This window comes from Limanda limanda, chromosome 21, assembly GCF_963576545.1.
Source record: "Limanda limanda chromosome 21, fLimLim1.1, whole genome shotgun sequence".
NCBI lineage: Eukaryota > Metazoa > Chordata > Actinopteri > Pleuronectiformes > Pleuronectidae > Limanda > Limanda limanda.
This window is the reverse complement of record NC_083656.1, coordinates 3,317,022-3,336,632: the sequence shown is the minus strand read 5'-3', so window position 1 is coordinate 3,336,632 and position 19,611 is coordinate 3,317,022.

Below are 19,611 nucleotides of genomic sequence, written 5' to 3'. Positions count from 1 at the left end.
CGAAAAAGGGGAAGAAGGAAAAAGTTGAAGAAGACGTAAAATAAGAAGCCAAGAGAAAATCAGATTAGGAGAAAAAAAAAACCAATGAAATCAGGAGAGGACGAGATGAGAGAGGGAAAGAGAGATAGAGCGAGCGAGGGAGAGACAGAGAGGAGAGTGTTTGAGGTCACACACCGAACCCTTTCCATTTACCCAGCAAATTGTTGAGCCATGAAGCATCCCTCGCTTTTACTGGCAGTCTGAGCCCCGGCCGCACCGCAGGGACCAGGGGTTACACTACATTTGTGGTCGGAGCAGGGGCCATCTGTGTGTCAGTATAAATTTAAGAGAGAGTGTGCGTGTGTGTGGGTGTGTGTGTGTGTGTGTGTGTGTGTGCGTGTGTGTGCGTTCGTCAGTGCACGTGTCTCAAACAAAGAGATAGAGGGAGTTTGCTCATATTTTTTGCTAAAGTGAGAAAGACACGTTTTTGATATCATCAAGACGATGAAGTCATTCCCGTGGACATCTGTGGAAACGTCATTAAAACTTGTGTTCTCTCCAACGACCACTAGAGGGCGTCTCCGCTTGTTGTTTCTATAAAACCGACTTTACTCGTTCGCTTGATTTATAACGCGAGTAAACGTTTTCCTAAGTAGTTAACGGTCTAGTTTCGAGTCTTCTTCAATACAGCACGATGCTCATTTAGCAAATGATCTTCATTTAGGGTAAAATAGACGATGAAGCACCGGGGGCGTGGACACCTTGTGATTGACAGCTCGTACCGTCCAATGGGAGGAGGCCACCAACAAAAGGCTTCAAACTCGAGCCTTCAAAACAGTAAATGGCTTTAAATGGCCGCTTGGAATAAACCAAGAATTGGCTTAAGAGGATTTATCTAAATATGATTGGTTCTAAACGTTAAGTGACTGGCAGAGCTAGCTGTGTTCTTCAGACTCACGTAACAACAGAGACAGGATCTACGGCTTGTTACCAATCATTCATCACATGAAAGTCGTCACTACAACGTGAAGCGTGTAGTTTATTAGACTTTCTTTAACTTAATTAGAATTTTCCTTCATCTTAATTTATCATGGGATTAACTGACAATAAGGGAAAAAGTAAAATAACACATCTCTCTTCCTTTAAGAAACTTCACAGCTTAGTTGTGTTTTTACGACGAGTCTGATCTTCTTCAATGTAGCAGCCGTGTGTGTGTGTGTGTGTGTGTGTGTGTGTGTGTGTGTGTGTGTGTGTGTGTGTGTGTGTGTGTGTGTGTGTGTGTGTGTGTGTGTGTGTCTGTGTGTGAGAGAAACCGGTTTGTTTGAGAAATGCTGGGGTATGTGATCTCAAGCTCAGTCATACACATGGACTGCAGATAAATGAGCTGGACGTGAGTCACATCTCCCCTCACCCTGCCGACAACCTGTTTCTGTCAGTCTCAGTGTGTGTGTGCTTGTGTGTGTGTGTGTGTGTGTGTGTGTGTGTGTGTGTGTGTTTGAGAGAGAGAGTTCACATCTAAGAGAAAGTGAGAGTATGAAATAGAGACAAAGTTGTGCACAGATGTAATTTTTGTATAATGTGGGTCATACAAATCTGTTCATACCATACAAATCTGTTTGTGTGCGTCTGTGTGTGTGTGTGTGTGTGTGTGTGTGTGTGTGTGTGTGTGTGTGTGTGTGTGTGTGTGTGTTTTCATTTGATCCATCTTCGTGACACTGGCAGGACCGGGGCCCTCCATCAGTCTCCTGTGTCTGACAGCGTGACCCCCAGCGACCCCTCGCTCACATCACCCGGGGCGTCCCGGCCTGCGGGACTCGCTGGTCTCTGCTACTGTCCCGGGCTGCGAGCGGGGGGGTGGGGGGGGACAAGAGAAGGAGGGAAGAGTGGGAAGAGTGGGAAGAGTGGGAAGAGTGGGAAGTTCATTTCCCAGAATGGGTGAAATCATGCGACCAGGTGATTCAGTCCAGGATTGTGTAACTGTCAGAACCTCTGAGATATTACAACACCGATAGAAACAATAAACAACTGCTTTCATCACATATAGTCATTAAAAAATACAAGTAGCACGAGAGAAACTGAATAAAACTCCTGCATTGGATTTGACTTTCTCTCTCTTATTGAAATGATAGAATGAAACGCAGTAAAATACAGATTCTGAAAATCTGGTATATACTTTTTACACAGATTACTCCCACAGCTGCACATTAAAAACCATGTCCCATGTCTTCAAATACATAAACACTGCTTGATATTATATGAGCTCATCACAGCTTTGGCATTTAAGGCATCATCCTGAAAAGCATTTCTGCAACTGAACCACAGGTTGAATTAGCATCAACAACTTGGAAGCTTATTGTGCAATGAAATGTGTCGAGTTTGTGAGTTTACGTGAACAAAAGCTCTTATAGCTGGAAGTGATTATTCATGAGCATCTCATTTCAGCAACAGTTTAAAAAACACAATAGAGACATAAGTTGTTTCGGGCAAATTGGGTTGTTGTGCTTTTTTATTCTTTAGTTTTATCAACAATCATTAGGTGTGTTGAATCGTTCTTTTCAGGTTCCTCTGCATTCATTTTCATTTCATTTATTTGTACCACTTGGTCACAGCCCAACCAGCAACGGAAATCTCTTCCAGCAAATACAGCACAACATTATCATTCACGTTCTTGTCCAGCATCCGCTCCGTGTGTGTTTTAGCTCTGGTTTGGTCTCCACCACCTTCATCAGGAAGTGTCTGACTCTCTGCAGAATGTTCTCTGTGCTCCTCTCTAACTGTATCTGTGGTTTCTAGTGGAGCAGCTTCTTCCTCCTGCTGCACCGATGAGATCAGGGAGAGAGAAACCAAAACAGCAAACGTTTAAAATTCTCTGGAAGTCTGGTTTGAAGCTTTGAGCTGAAACTCTCATACGACCCAAAATCGGAAGGATATGACGAGAGCAGCTTATTCAAGTTTGACCAAAATGTACGATTAACCTCATAATATTTTATTTATTTATGAAGCTGTGGATGTTGCTGCTAGACTGAGAGGATCGTGACAACTTCTAGTCTGATTGGCTGTGGTAATAAAGCTCTGATGCTGCAATCCACTAGTTTATCAACTGAAATATAATCAGCAATTATTTTAAATCAATTGTTTAAATTGATTTTTAAGCTATCTTTGGGTTGTGGCCTATAATAACTTATTTGTAGATGCCATCTGGAAAACAAAGTGATTTCTGTCTTTGTACAAATTAGACGATGAATGGATTAATCAGTAGAAAATCTGATTATTGAGTAATGAACATTTATGAGCTGATCCCTGTCGACAGCTCACGAACAAACAGCTCCATCTGGATCCAGAAAAGCTGCATCCAATAATAAGCACTTTCTGTAAAATGAAAAAGGAAACCGTGCACATGACGAAGCTCATTATAAACAAAGCTTGGCCACAATAGTGCAGCGCTCAGCATTTTAAACTAATAGTTGTGTTGCAAAAACTTGGATCAGACGTGGATTTCAAATCTCTGGACGTCAGATCCATCATAAAAAACTGAGGTTGCTACAATATCAGTACAAATACAAGGGACGGTCTGCAAACTATCTTGTCTCTGGAAGTGTGTGTGTGTCTGTGTGTGTGTGGAGGAGGGGTGGGGGGGCGTCCACAGGTGCTAATAATCACATATGATCACATATGATTGGAATCAGGTGTTGGCAGCAGCTTCTTGCTATTGTGAGGGGATGTGAGCGCTCGGAGCTCCGTGAGGCCCCGGCCGCTCATCATCATCTCGCAGTGAGAGAGTTGTTTACCATATTTTCTACAGTTCGATTCCCAGAGAGAATCCTCCGGGTTCCGGGGGGGGGGGGGCGAGTTCCACACCACGATGCCCTGGAAGGGAATCAGGATCAGTCTTAGAGAGGAGAAGAAGTCGATCAGCTCCTCAATTTACAGATCTCAGTCTTTAGATATTAGGTCAATCACACAGAAAAAGTTTAACTCAAACCTACAATATTCTCCTATTGTCCAGAAATGAAGCAAATATGAAAATGCTGCCATTTTGGGTAGATGATGTCATTTGGAGCCACAGTGATCAAGGATGACGTTTAATTAAATAATTAAAGAAACATGAACACATCAGTGTGACAGGAACGACCAAAAATGACTCAGACTTTGGTCCACGTCCCATTTGGTGACATGGAGGAGGCAGAGTTTATAACCTATAATGGATCCAACCACCAGGGGGCGATAAAGACGATTGGCTTCACTGTTGATAGATGCTGTGTCGTTCATATTTATTTACAGTCAAATCTACACATACTGAGGCCTATGTATATATAAGTCAATTTAAAATATCAAGCTCCACAGATAGATGCGGTAGATTTGTCAAAAACGAAATACCTAAGATTAAACATATCTTATGTATCTTATATCTTATTATTAAATAGAAATATCGTGTTGCTTGAATACAATCTCAACTCCTCCTGGTGGTTTTAATACGGAATACTCTGAATTTCTAAGTTCTCCGTGAACCGACCCCAAACATGATGTCTTGTCTTTGATTACACGTCTGCAGCTTCCACGTTGGGTCACGTTGCAAAAATGAAAACAGCTAATCCTCACCTCACAGACACCGCTGTGCAGCAGCTAATTTCCCTGCAGCCACAATATTACCACACGCTGTAGAATATGAGCAGGAGCAGGAGGAAGCCAGGCTCCTGATTTCCTTGGCAGCTCCAGCGGATTTTTGTTCCAGCCACATTCTCCCTCAGCTGTGGGCCGCAGTGCGAATACTTCCTCCGTGGAAAATCAATTGAAGAGTGCTCTCTGGTGGTTTCGAGCAGGAACAGCTGAAGTAAAGCTGAGCGGTCACTGGTGTGGGAGTCGGCTCATCCTGGTCGTGGTATTTTCCTCTGGATTAAAGACTTCTATCATTTCCATCGACGTATTCACTTGTTTTTAAACCTTGAATCTCAGTTTTTCTTATTCAACAAGCCCATGAAACGCTGTCGCCATCAATCTTTCTCTCAGCAGCAGGAAGTTTCTGTGAAGAAGCATCACAAGCTTTATGATATCAGATGCCAGAGACAGATAAATCAACCTGGCTCCAAGAAGGGACTTCTCATCCGTCTTGTTAAAACAAATTTCATTCAAATTTCAGGTTATTTTAGGAGGTAAGGAACTGGCTGCAGGTCTGAGAGCTGCTTTCCTTCAGGGGAAACCACTCGGACCTGTAGAGTAAATTCACATATTCACATATTCACATGCAGCTGCCACAGGAAACCAGAGTCATCCACACCAGTCACCTCCACCATCTAACAGCACGAAACACAAGATAAATCAAGCTGAACAACTGTGGGGTCCGAGGAATACTCAGGTTTTTGTGGGTGAGGGACGGATGCCAGTACGTGTGTGTGTCTGTGTGTGTGTGTGTAGTTGTGTGGACAGTAGCACAGTTGCGTGTTCATGGATTACCTTCCTTCCTGTCGGCCTCATCTTGTTTCCAAGCAGCACAGGGCTGGACTTCCTGCTCTGGGAGCTGGGACTCTTTGAAGAGGCCGGACCAAGCGTCCTCCCTCCCTGGAGACTTGTGAGGATCGGCCTCGGCTAACAAACACCTCCAAAGGGGGGGGGGCCGGGACAAACATGTCCTCCATCGCCCAACACTCGCTCTTTGGGGTTTGCACCTCCAACGCTCAGGGGCACCGACTCCCCAGAGATCACTGTGGTGAGGTTGGTGAATTCAAGCCGTGCAAAGGAAATAAGCCGTTCACATGCAAGGAGGACGGAGGGGGGGGGGCATTAGAGTTTTTTTGCAAACTTTTTTCTCATCTTATTCTACAGAACAATGCCACGTGCACTCTCTCATGTGTGGAGACATTTCACCCCATCCAATGTAGAAGGAAAGGCTGTGTACATTTGCAAATACTGTGCAAAGACCTATGTTAAGAATGACACAACGATGCAGAAGCGTATAGTCAAGTGCCCAAAGTTTCCTCAGGGCTCAAATCAGCCCATGACAAAACAAAATGTTTATATTTATGTTTGTATATGACAAGGTAAATACAGTTAGTATAAATTACCCACAACATTTCCAGTTTATTCCCGTTAATTCCCGTTAATTCCCGTATATTCCCGTTAATTCCCATGGAAAGTTCCAACTTTGAATATTCCCGGAATTTTGCAACCCTAGTGTGGACAGACTCACACACATCATTTCCCTGCAGTGATGTAGATGGACATGTTGTTGTGATTTGTGTTGACATTGTTTTTGTCTTGTCTGAGCAGCAGCTTCCTGTTTGTGTGTTCGGAAGCTGAATGTGACTGTGTGTGTGTTTGTGTGTTTGCAAATGATGCAGGTAAAATGCAATTAGATTTACCTATGCACATGTATGACTGTGTGTGTAGTTGTTTCTGGGTAGAATTATGAATATTTCAAAAGTTTCCTGCTGAATATTGGAGATAAACTCTGTTTTTTAGTGACTTTTGATTTGACCTGATGGTTTCTCCTTCTTTCTTTATTAGGATTCTATTAGCAACAGCACAAGCATAATCTATTCTTCCTGGAGTCCACCACACAAACAGGTTATCATATTTCTACTGTCTCAGAGATATTTGGAGATAGTGTTTGAACCATTCTTTAAAACTCTGACAAGTCTTAATAACTAGGATGAGGTATGTTCATTAGTTTCATCAGATAAAGTTAAAACTGAGACCTTTGATTATTGTCAGAGCTGCAGCAGACGAGGATCTGACCCGAACTACGTGTGATATGAGATGAATGACCACTGACAGGCTCCATTATGATAATGACCCCGTGTGCACATGCACCAGTGGAACCTTAGAGCGGTTCAGGGTCAGGCCGGCTGCACAGGAGGGCACGACATCATGTGCTGCCCCAGAACAGGCCCAAGAAAACAAATATCTATATTTAGCTGGCGGACGCTTTTACGATGATGGATCCTGCACCGAGAGAGTCAGCCCTCCATCAAACAGAGAGAGGGGGGGGGGGGGACAGGGGAAGAAGAGGAGGAAGAGAATAAAAAAAAGAAAGGGAGGAGAGAAATTCCAGATGTCAACAGTAAAGTTTGTCCAGCTCCGGTTTGTGGCCACTGGAGCTTTGTGTACCTGCCCCTGCTAAAGCCATTACCCCCGGCTGCAGCGCTCGGGGGGGGGGGGCTGCACAGCAAAGCCAGCGGGTTCTCGGAAGTCCTTCGATCGGGCGCCACAGCATCGTCCCCGACAACGCCGCTCTCCAACGCCGCTCCGGTAATGAGACAGGGTGGGAAGAGGAGAGGAAGAAGGTGTGAGCCATGATCCTCTGTGTATGACTGCAGAAGTTGAATTTGTATTTCTAATGAGGGACAGTAAATTAAGTACTTTTTACTCCAATATGTGTATTACCTCATGGAGTACAAGGAAACAACTCATTAGTGTTAAATTCATTCAAAGATGGACGACATGCCAGCGCCCGGAAAGTGAAGCCAAAGTGTCTCAGTCGCCCTCTGGTGGTTGGCTGCGGTATAGATCATGAACCAACCTCCTCAATTTCCGCAAATTGGACTTAATACATTTTTAAAAGTACACGTGAAATACATATTTTTAAAGATGATCTTTGTCGTTTCAGGTAGTTCTAACAGACGACCCTGAACTAAAACACTTTTGTACATCGGGAGGAAGTGAACAAGCATCAGTGACAATAAGACAGTGATGGAATTTACAATAATGTTATTTTCTGTTATGATTTAACACACATATTTAGTTAATATAAAACGTATTTGGATTTAACTTCAAACCCTGACGTGTCTACACACTAATATTTCTCATCTTGTGTGCATGTGTGTGTGTGTGTGTGTGTTTGTTGTTTCCATGTGTGGGTGTCACACATAAAAGATGTGATCGGTCAGATTGTGGTTTTTCCAAACTCATCATCCTGTCGTCCACAATCCTGCTCAGTTTGCTCGTCACCTCCGTGGATGGGCACGACTCCTTTCCAACATTTTTCCGCGTTTCTTCTTCCCATGGCTGTGTTTTAACCACAATCACCCCCCCACCCCCTTCCTCCATTACTCCACCACGCACCATCCCTCCTGGAGAGGGGAAAATGGTCCCCATCACTTTCACTTTGTTTTGAGCCGAACCAGACGTGGCTCGCTGAGTGTTGTGTAATGTGATGATGAGGTCTGGGTGTCTCTCTCTCTCTCTCTCTCTCTCTCTCTCTCTCTCTCTCTCTCTCTCTCTCTCTCTCTCATGTATCTGATCCAACCGTTGGCTCCTTCACTGCTTCGCTATTGGAGATGTTTTGCAACCACGAGAATGAGAGACAACTGCCAAACAAGTCCAGGGAAACACGAGGCCGGATAACATGCGGTTTGTTGAAGGACCGACACACAAAACTCACTCTTCACTGATTGTTGCTTTAAAATCATCGTAGAGCGATGAAGTTTATTATTATGTGATGATATCATAGGTCTCTGAATTTAAACGCTAACATTTGTTTTAGAGTGGAACGGTGATAATTTTACAGTGTAGTTTGAACAGTTGTAACAAATGCTTTGATAAAATATAATATTTAAAATAAATAAATATTATTAACCTATAAGCTAAATGTTTTAAAAAGGCATTTTAATTTGTCCCATTTGTTCAAATTGGACATTAAAAAATTGCAAATATTAAATGACGACCACAAAATTCAACAGCTTTTGTTCAAATAATCTATGTCACTTCTTTATTTCATAAATCAGGGATTGAGATTTGTGTTTTATTTTAAATTCACTAAACGTCTAAACTTAGCAGCTCAAGCACCAGTGAAGAAAAGTGTCTCTTCAAGTCTGAAGATTTTATACAACACTGCCCTCTACCTCCTGTTTAGGGAACTGCGGTGATGACTTTGCTCTCATTCAGTGCAACGTCCATGATGACAGACATGAACTGTGACGTGGAAGATGAAGTGTCGTTTTGTAAAAACACATCAATGTGTAATATACAAACAGCTTCAGTTAATTTCTGAAACAAAAACCTAATTCTTTTGCACACGTGTATGTTTACAAGTGTCTTTTCTATAGATGAGTTTTTGTGATACTTGTTAGATATTTAGTTTCATAACCTAAACAAAGAAGGTTATGTTTTTTGTCTACAGATTAAAGATGAAGCCATTTAATTTGATGTATGTTGTTTTTTTACCTTCTCAAGCATTTGCATTTATTTTTCCTGGAATAATTCATGAATGACAATAAACAGGCGTGTTCTGAGGATTGATGAGTGTTTGACATTTTCAAAAATAAAAATCGGGATCTAGTGAATATAAATGTGGATAAAAGTGATAAAATCCACAAATTAACTCTTGGTTTGATACATAGGTTTAAAAATGATGTTTATAAATCATTCGTGAGACACAAGAATAATTTAAATAGTTCTATTCTGAGTTTCTACATTTTACAGATTAATTTAGTGAATTTTCTTAAATCCAGAGACTGTGACTGTGAGTTTTCCTGAAGCAGCCCCGCCCACCACCCGTCTTGCAGCCGTCCCCCCCCCCCCCCACCCGTCCTGCAGCAGTTCTCCAAACATCGCAAACATTCACCGAGATCCTGTCCAAGAACAGGAGAGAAGAATGCACACCCACTGGTCCGCAATGACTTCAACATGTTTGGTCAAATTTAATCGAACAGCCGTTGTTCAGAGCAGTTTGGAGTTAGATAAATTTACATTGAATCACCATGTAACGTTTGCAGCAACAGTTGAACCTCTGGCACCGAGGAGTGGAATGCTTCTCAGTGAACTCTTCATTTTAATGAAACCAAAAAAAAAAGTTTGTAAAAGTTTGTGGGACACCGGGGACATCGGTCCTGTCCAGTGCTTTGACTGGTTCCTGCCAGGTGATTTTACAGGCCCCTGTGAAGACAGATCTGACAGGAGGGAGTGGGGACGAGCGAGCATGGGAGAGCATGGGAGCGAGAGAGGGATGATAGAGCGCCTCAACATGTGCCAGAGAGAATGGGAGTTCTTCTGGAGGCCGGAGCCAGAATGAAGGCTTCGCTCTGATCCCTCTGCTCCCCACAGGGAGGGAGAGTGATGGCTGGACGTCAAGAGGAGAAGGAATGAGTAGTTAAACCTCCTCCTCCTCCTCCTCCTCCTCCTCCTCCTCCTCCTCCTCCTCCTCCTCCTCCTCCTCCTGCAGGTCAGGTGCAGCGTGGCGCTCTGGGTTTGGAGATATATAGGTTGAGAGCTTCTTGTTCTTGTGCCAAACTCCTGTTGACATGCTCGTCCGTGCCAATAGAAACATTTTACAGCTCCTCTTACTGACCCCACCAACAGTGACCCGTGAACGTTTTCCCAACCAAGCAGTTGAAGCAGAGCAAAGGATAAAGAAACAGACAGAATGGTCTCGGTTGTGGAGCTTAGGCCCGATTCTGCAGCTGGAGGCCGGAGCCTGGATGTGAGTGATTGAAAGCGGCATCGCTGTTTGATGAACTCTTCAGCCTGAATGGATCTTGATGCTTGTTGGGAGGGAAACGCCAACATCCTGCTGTATTGTAATAGAAATGACAGATTCATAACTCCTGGTGAAATATAATGCAAAGAGAATCATCACCTTGTAAACTGGAAAAAAGGAGGAACGTGGTTTACAAAGATAAACCACATTTAACTTTTGGCCTTTAAAGAGCAAACATTTTAAAATACATCAAACAAACAAACTCTGACAATCGCTCAGAGACGGAAACGCCTCAAACCAGATATCTGCTGATATTGATTAAAGTGAACGCTGGAAATTACCCATGATCCCCGGCTTCCTGAGCCAGAGGAGCTGCATCTTCTTCTGAGCTTTATTCAATAGAAACAACTTAAAATGGAAAAGCTACAAAAACACAAAAATACAACATGGAGCTGAGATGGAGCTTCAGAGTTCGTCGAGCGTTCTTGAAATGAATTAATATTGAAAATAAATGTGAGGATTGAACGGTTGGAACTATTTCTAACAAGTTTTTTATTTGTGAAAGTTACATATTGTTTTGAATAATACAATTTTAGCTATACAGCTACTAGATGATGTTATTTATCCATAAAACAAACCCTGAAGATATGTGTCAGTAGTATTAACAAATGTTTGTATATTAAATGTGAATATATTTTTTATTTACATTCTTTTCTTTCTACCTAAACTTACATGTACAATAAAAAGTAATTACTGCCGAGCACTGACCTGACAGGTGAGGCCCTATTGAAATTGTAAGGATTATTATTATTATTATTCAGGCATATTAATTGGCTTTTTGAGGGCTTTAATTAATATAACTTTTCCTAATAAAAAATATATTATAAATTTAGATTTTACACAATAAAAAGTAGTTTCAGTGAAAGTATAGGTGTAAATATTTCTGTAAATGTAATTAAATATAAAAAAACTGTTAACGTGATATTTCCGAAACCCATTTCCTGAAGTGACGGCGCTCGGAGAGGTCACATGGCGCTCGGAGAGGTCACATGGCGCATGGAAAGGTCACATGACGCTCAGAGAGGTCACATGGCGCTCGGAGAGGTCACATGGCGCTCTGAGATGTCACATGGCGCTCAGAGAGGTCACATGGCGCTCGGAGAGGTCACATGGCGCTCTGAGATGTCACATGGCACTCGGAGAGGTCACATGGCGCTCTGAAAGGTCACATGACGCTCAGAGAGGACCGCTGCACTCGGACTCGCTCGTCTCTCCGCCTCTGAGCTTGACCCAGATCCCCCCCCCTCCGTGCATTGCTCTCCCCTCACATCTGTCTCACATCGCCGGCGAACCAACCCAGGTCGTGACTCTCGTGCTTCACACCAGAGTCCGGCCACGTCATGTTTGTTGATGCCGTTGGACAACGAGCCCCAGGTCGACTGAAGAGGCCACATTGTGAAACCTTTATTAGGTTCCTTTCCCGAAAGTGTATTCACTCAGTCCTGATCCTCAAAGAGTCCTGCAGGCGAGCCGGGTTTCGTTAGATCGCCGTCACTTGTTGTGGAGTTTGTTTAATGCTTCTCCTGAGTGAAGGCCTGAGTGATCTGAGCAGACTGGGCTGTACAACGTGCGACCACCAGTGGGCGCTGTGTGACTGCGTTCTCCACCGCTCTGTTCAAACCAGCCACAGAAACAGAAATGACATTTTCTGCTAAACTCCGGCTCATCCATCATCTAGTTCCACACGTTTTCCACTTTGCTCCGTGCACATGTGGATCGTTGGAGAAGACGAGGCCTCGATCGATCCAGTGACAGGATTGTGAACAGAATCAGAAGAATCAGAAGGTATTTATTGCCAAGTAGATTTCCACCTCCCTGGAATTTGCTCTGGTTATTGGTGCATACAATGAACATAGAAACATAAAAACACAATAAATACACCACACATAAGAAAAACAATAAGAATAATAAAAAAAACAATATATATTTACTCACTATTTACTTATTATTTACTCACTTTTTCTAATATTTATACAAAGTAGCATTTATTTAGACATAAACATATCTATTTAAAAATATATAAAAGATAAAAGATATAAAAAGTGAAGTGCAAAATGCAAAACAGTAGAACAGTGTCAAATTGCAATATGCAATGTAGCAGTATAATATAATATAATATAATATAATATGTGTTAATTTAACACATCCTTGAGGTGTGGGGGCGGAATACAAATCCAAGTCAGGTGGGGGTCCCGGGAGGTCGTACATGTGTCATTCAGGAGTAGGAAGTGCGTTTAATCCATGTGTGTGTGTGTGTGTGTGTGTGTGTGTGTGTGTGTGTGTGTGTGTGTGTGTGTGTGACAGCTTGGTGCCTTTGTGTGAACAGCTCAGGACCCGCAGCTCATCTTGTTTGGTTCAGCATCGCAGCGTTCCTGTCTCCATCCTCCTCCATCCATAAAACTGTACTGTACTTACACACAAAAACAAAACAGGAAGTGGTCGCAGTCGATCACAAGTGACAGCTCCCCCCCCCCTCAGCGGAATCCCCAGGCTTCACGCCGGTGGGTTTGAATGGGCACCGGCGGCGGGAAGGGGAACCAAACATCTCCAAATGAAGCACAACGACTGTTTGTCGTGAATCTGACAGAAAAGCCGAAAGAGAAAGAGTCGACTTCAGCTCCTCGTGGGTTATTGTGTGTTATGTAATCTCCGCCTGCGATAAACACGAGAGGGCAAGAGTTGAGAAAACCGTGGTTGTTACAGTAAAGTGTTTAAGTAGGTGAGTCTGGCTCTGCCCCCCCCCCACCCCCCTGTGTTCCCGCCACCACTTTCCATTACTTACTTTCCAAATAAACACACTCCTCCGTAGGAATGTTATCCCAAACCGACTAATTTGCCTTGATTACATTAATATTTTTTCGGGTGAAATTGCCCTTTTCCCCTTCCTATTGCCGCTGTTTGTTTTCTTTTTCTCTCTCCCCTCCACATGCACTGCTTTCACTGTTAGCACACAATTTAGGGTGATTAGTTGTCAGACGGATGCCCTCTACTTCCTGTGTGTGTGTGTGTGTGTATGTGTGTTTACATTGTCTGTTTGTGTAATCATGCAGAGAAGAAGAGAAGACGAGAAGATGAGGTTAAACTCTCTCTAATATGTGACCTGCAGTTATCGTACATTACAAAATAAAGGTCACATATTCACGTCACATGTTCCGCCGTCTTTCGCACAACAACTTGTTTGTGTATTTTTCAAGATTCAAGACAGTGTTCTTTTTTATTATTATCTGGAAGCCCTTCACATCTATTGACATCTGTCCTCATTTCAGGAGATATTTTGGGACGGAGCCGTGTTTGCTTGGTTCATGCGATGTTTGGAGAAAGCAAATCTTCTGATCCCGACTCGCTCAGCCTCACACGACCTTCTGCTCGGAGACGGGAGGACGATGGAAGGAGATAAGACGGAGAGAAAGACAATATATCAGCTGGAAAACTCACCGCAGCCACACATCTGTGAAATTAAAATCTAGAAGCGTTCCGTGAAAAAGTAAAGTCGGAACGTTTTTTAACAGGTCACCTCAGGGTGGGTTACCTCAGGTCCCGTACAGAAATTACAGCTCAATCAGTTTGCAGATATCCGGCTGTCAGCCTGACATGCATCAGGTTAGTTTTTGCTTGTCAGTTATTAGGGTGAAAACCATGAGCCGAGGACGTTAACAGGTGTTTGTCTGTTTTGTGAATCGGTTGCAGCTGCGTCTCAAGCAAGCGTCTCTTCACATTCTGACTGCGGTCGTAACGCCGCTGACAGTTTGCATCACCCGGAAACATGTGGCGCCGCGGCCTTGACTCCTAACGTATACGCTCGGGTCGTCCTCATTTCCAGGATGATTATTTATACAGACTCAGAACCGAGAGAGTATTAGTACAAGCGGGCGATGCATAGTTCACCTGGACTGAGAATCAAGTTTATGTGTTTTTTCTTCTTCTTCTTCTTCTTCTTCCATTGAGATGCACGTTGATTTACTGTGTTTTGAATTATGCTGCTATGTCACTTTGCTTTGGAGGAAAACTCGCTTCAAAGCTCATCTGCATTCCTCGCTACTCGACCTCGACCTCGACCTTGTGGACCAGAGGCTGAACGATGAAGTCACAGATCAGCAAACACGCAACTTCTGTGACTCTGTGGTCAGTGAGAAAGTAAACATGACAACAACAACAAGTCCTGTTTGTTTGTGCTGAGGAAGAGTCTCTTTTCACAAAGAGCCTGGAGACATCCGTGTCTTTGATGAAGAGGCTGGTTGTGACGGCAGAGAGGAGGAGGAGGAGGAGGAGGAGGAGGAGGAGGAGGAGGAGGAGGAGGAGGAGGAGGAGGAGGAGGAGGAGGAAGAGGAGGAGGAGGAGGAGGAGGAGGAGAAAGAAGAAGAACAGTGAGAGATTAAGTGTGTGGTTATTCTGGCCGGAGAGCAGCAACAGGATGCCAACAGAGACTCTGTTTTTGTGACACAGACGCACAAAGCCCTGCACAACTGTGTTCATGCAAACACACACACACACACACACACACACAAAGGGAAAAGCATGCACAAAAATATTTAAAGACACAAACACATGGACACAATCACAGAAATGGAGATAACAGAGGGACACACACACACATAAACAATGTATACCACATTTTCCTCGCCCTTAACCCCTTGACCCACAATGTTTTTAATCGGTTTGATTAACTCTTATCTTGAATACACTTCTCCTATAATACATCTTATATTATTATTTATTATAGATTGTCAAATATTCACTTCTCATCTTTTTAACTTTAACAGCAGGTGAGAGGCTTCGGAGGTCGGGGAAGTTTTACGACGGCTAAAGCTCCCGATGACCTGCCTGTGTTCTCGTATCTATTTCTTCTGTTGTAGGATATTAATCGATCAATTATGGTTTTTATGAGGAACTTTCTCAGTGTTTAATATTCACTGTCAACACATGCCTGTGTCCCTAAAAGTAATTATCTTTACACTCAGATTCAACACTTGAAAAAGTTATGATTTTTCCCAAAATATCCTCGGCTGAGCTGGTCCTCACAAAGATACACACTCACTCTGACTCGATGCCAACATGTGTTTGTCCATTAAATAAAACACCACAAAACACGAACTACTTAACACAAAAGCCTAAATATTTGCTCATGTTAATGCGGCTCCTTCCTACAATAGTTGAGGTAAGTTCCATCGACCTTAACGATATTATTCTATGAAGCGATTAATATCAAAAAATAATGTTTGAGACATTTTAAACAAACCCGGAGATTAAAATCAGATTTCACAGCAGATTTGAATTCTCTATTGAAACGTTCATAAACAGGTTTCCTGAGTTTGTGTTTGGACGGAAAACACACAAAGCCACAGAGAGAAATGTGAATTTTACTGAGAAGAAACGTTCTGCTTCATTACGTCTCTGCCGAGTCCGACGTGACTCTATATGTTGTTGGAGGGAATCTGGCGAGTGGGAGCTAAACTGGTGCAGGTGCTCTCACTGGTTCGGATTTACTTCATTCCAAAAAATTGTGGATGCAATAATAATAAATACAAACTCATGTCGCTCAACGAACATTTTCTTTTATCTTTCCCAGGGGTGTTGCATGTGTGTGTTTGTGTGTGTGTGTGTGTGTGTGTGTGCACTGATCCAGTTATCCCTGTACTGTACTGTGTAATGATCAAAACCATTTTTAAATATGAAAATAGACATTTCTTTAATCATTAATCTTTGTATCAGCTCGACATGCATTGTTACGATGTCCTGGGGCCGATCATACAACACATGTGAGTAATAATTCTTATGGCTCCATTCTCCAAACATATCGCAAACATTTAAATTCGACACAAATGACAAAGTAAAGTTCCTCATCAGTAATAGTTGCTTCCTGATCGGGTCCAGCAAAGACACCCATGCTCTTACTTTGAAATCTGTCTTGATCATTGAGTTATTCTATGATATAACCGAAGCCTTGTTCTCCGCTAGTGTCTCCGCCCACTTTTTTCCAACGCCATCACCTGCTACCCCCCCACAACCCCCCCCTCTGTCGCGGCCATGACGCCTCACCGGCTTCCCGACCGCAGACTGATTGTGTTTGTTGGACGGCGTGACCGAGGCCGGAAGTCCCGTTAAATCAGAGATTATTCTAACAAAGTGCGAACTGGGGCTGAGGTCACGTTAACCCGAGAGAGGGAGAGAGAGAGAGAGAGAGAGAGAGAGAGAGAGAGAGAGAGAGAGAGAGAGAGAGAGAGAGAGAGCGTGTGCTGTGCGTGTGGAGCTGCATTCACACAAACCTCACAGGGGATTTGCCTATTCAGCTAAATCGTGGCGCTCTTATCTCGCCTGCCCCCCCCCTGTTCCGTTATCTCCATCATGGTAAATTGCTGACTTCCAATCACGCTTGTTTTCCTCTGATTGAGAGATTTCTTCTCCTTCTCAACGGCCGGTTCACTCCGACTTCCCCCCCCCCCCCCTGACACACGATAAATACCCACAGGAACAAGCCTGCAGAGCTGGAGACACCGAGGGGGGGGGGCACAGTGTGACTCAGCGGCCTGCTCACTGCTCATTAGGTCGTGTTCTGTATGGGAACAACACTTTGCCCTCGGCGGAGTCAGCAGGATACATTTAAGATACATTAAAGATACATTTAAGATACATTTAAGATACATTTAAGATACATACAGGAGGTTTGAAACGTTAACTTCCATCATCAGGAGCTTCATCATGAGGAAGTGATCCAGACCAGTCATCTTGGGTTGAAGCTAAATGATGCAGCAGACAAACAGACCTTGTGTCTTCAGTGACAAGAACTTGTCCTTTTGTGACTTTTGTCTTTAGCCGTAGGAGAACTGTTTATTTGTTTATTTAGAAGGATCCCCATTAGCTCCGCCCTAAGACAGAGCTACTTTTAGTGGGGTCCACATTTAAAACATACATACAGATATCAAACATTTAAATCATACGTTAAATTACAAATATCAAAAGTTAAAATACATTAAAATAATGATCATACAATTTTATATTACAGATATCAAAAATTAACTTAGTGGTTATGCAGTTTTACCTTTGTCATGATATAAAACACTGATATATCAAATTCCATAGAAGCAAAAACTGCAAACCATGTAAGAGAATACTACACATTTATGTACAGTACATCACCATCTAGTGTCACAAGTATGTTGTACCCAAGTGTTTCATTATTTGCTTTTTGAACATACATTTACGTGTCACGTTTATAATTTCTGTTGGTAGCAGGTTCCATGACTTCATGGACTGTGTTTCACTGGAAGTGTCAATAACCTGGATTCTGATTCGGAGTCGTCCTCACACTTGTCAATGGACTATAGTGGATCCGGTCTTGATGCTGGATCATGATCCTGCTGCTGACCAGAGACTATGAAACAGCAGTTCTTGATATATAGTATTGAAGTTATCCTTCAAAATGTTAACCTTCATCAATGCTGCTAAAAAACTTTAATCTTGATGATGTTTTCCTTCACTTGACATCTGTTGCACTTCTGTCCGTCCTGGGAGACGGATCCTCACATGTGTCTCTCTGAGGTTTCTACATATTTTTACCTGTTAAAAGTGTTTTTAGTAGTTTATCCTGACTCCTGCTGAGGGTTAAGGACAGAGGATGTCTCACCATGTTAAAGCCCTATGAGACAAATTGTGATTTGTGAATATGGGCTATACAAATAAAATTAGATTGATTGATTGATACACTTGTCACTGGAATGTATGTGTATATTAACATGTGGCAGGATCTTTAAAAGCAGAAACGTGCTCTTGTCTTGTTTGTCGTCCTCGCTGCACCACAGACGCACATGAACCTGAATGACGTGGCAGTTTCTCTCTCTCTCTCTCCCTCTCTCTCCCAGGAACACGCTCACTGGATCAGCTGTGGCCCTTGGAGTGAGGGGGGGGGGCCGCACCACATGTTGTGTCGCGGTTAACCGAGCGCCGACCACTTGAAAAGAGCCGGAATTGATGCAAACCATCTTGAACTAATTCTCCGGCGGGAGGACGAGAGAACAGGGGGACACAACCTGATGAATTGATTACTTCACCACAGACATGATCTGTGAAACCAGGACTGGGAACACGGCGGTAGACCCCAGTGACCAGACGCCACTGGAAACCAGTTAACATCAGTTAGAAGTGGTCGGTTTCTGACAAGATGGATTCAAACAGATGCACTGAAAGAAATCTGAGAGTTGAAAACCCCAAAGAAACCAGTGAATCAGAATCAGAATCAGAATCAGAATTATTTTATTTGCCAAGTATATTTGCACATACAGGAAATTGCCTTGGTGTCATTGGTGCACTGAACACAAAACAACAATATAAAAACAACAATATATAACAAAATAGAATAAAACAGAATAAAAATATATACAGTAACAGAGTTATGGGCACGTGCGGTGCTAAGGTGCAGAGTGGATGTGTTTCCATTTCCTCCCATTGAACAAAACTGAAGCAGAGTATATCCCCGAGACGGGGGCGGCCATCTTGTGCTGATGACATCATCGGGAGTTGCAGTAACGAGGACCCACTCGGCCAGTCTGAGCTGTCAATCATCACGTCTCAAATAAGAAATACAACCTTGTGGTTAATGATGGATTAATACTTAAAACCCCAATGTCTCTTTTCCTGTTAAAGATAATCAATATATTTTTGTAACAAAATTGGAAATAGTGACTAATTAGAAACTAACAGGTGAAGTCAATGGAAGTTGTTGGAGAGAAACAATATTGAAAAAGAGTGAATATTTGAGGCATTAAGTTCTAATGAAAGATGCAGTTGAATGTGTAAATAATTAACTATTTTCCAACATAGTCATTATTACAACTTCATATGTTGATAACGTTGTGTTTAATTCACTTGAATGTGGCGATTTGTTAAAGTACTGAAACTAATAGTTTGACTAATTAGGTTGTTGAGTGATTAGTCATGTTATTGACTTTCCAAGAAGGGAAGAAGAACTTGCCAATTCCCAGATACACAACTTTACTGTGACAGATAACACTGAGTTACCAGGAAACCACATTTAAAGGTCATTTTTCTTTTCTGTAATGGCACGACACACAATGAGGGAGAAGGTGGTGGTGGTGGTGGTGGTGGTGGTGGTGGTGGTGGTGGTGGTGGTGGTGGTGGCGATGGGAGTTTTGGAGTTTTGTGAGTTT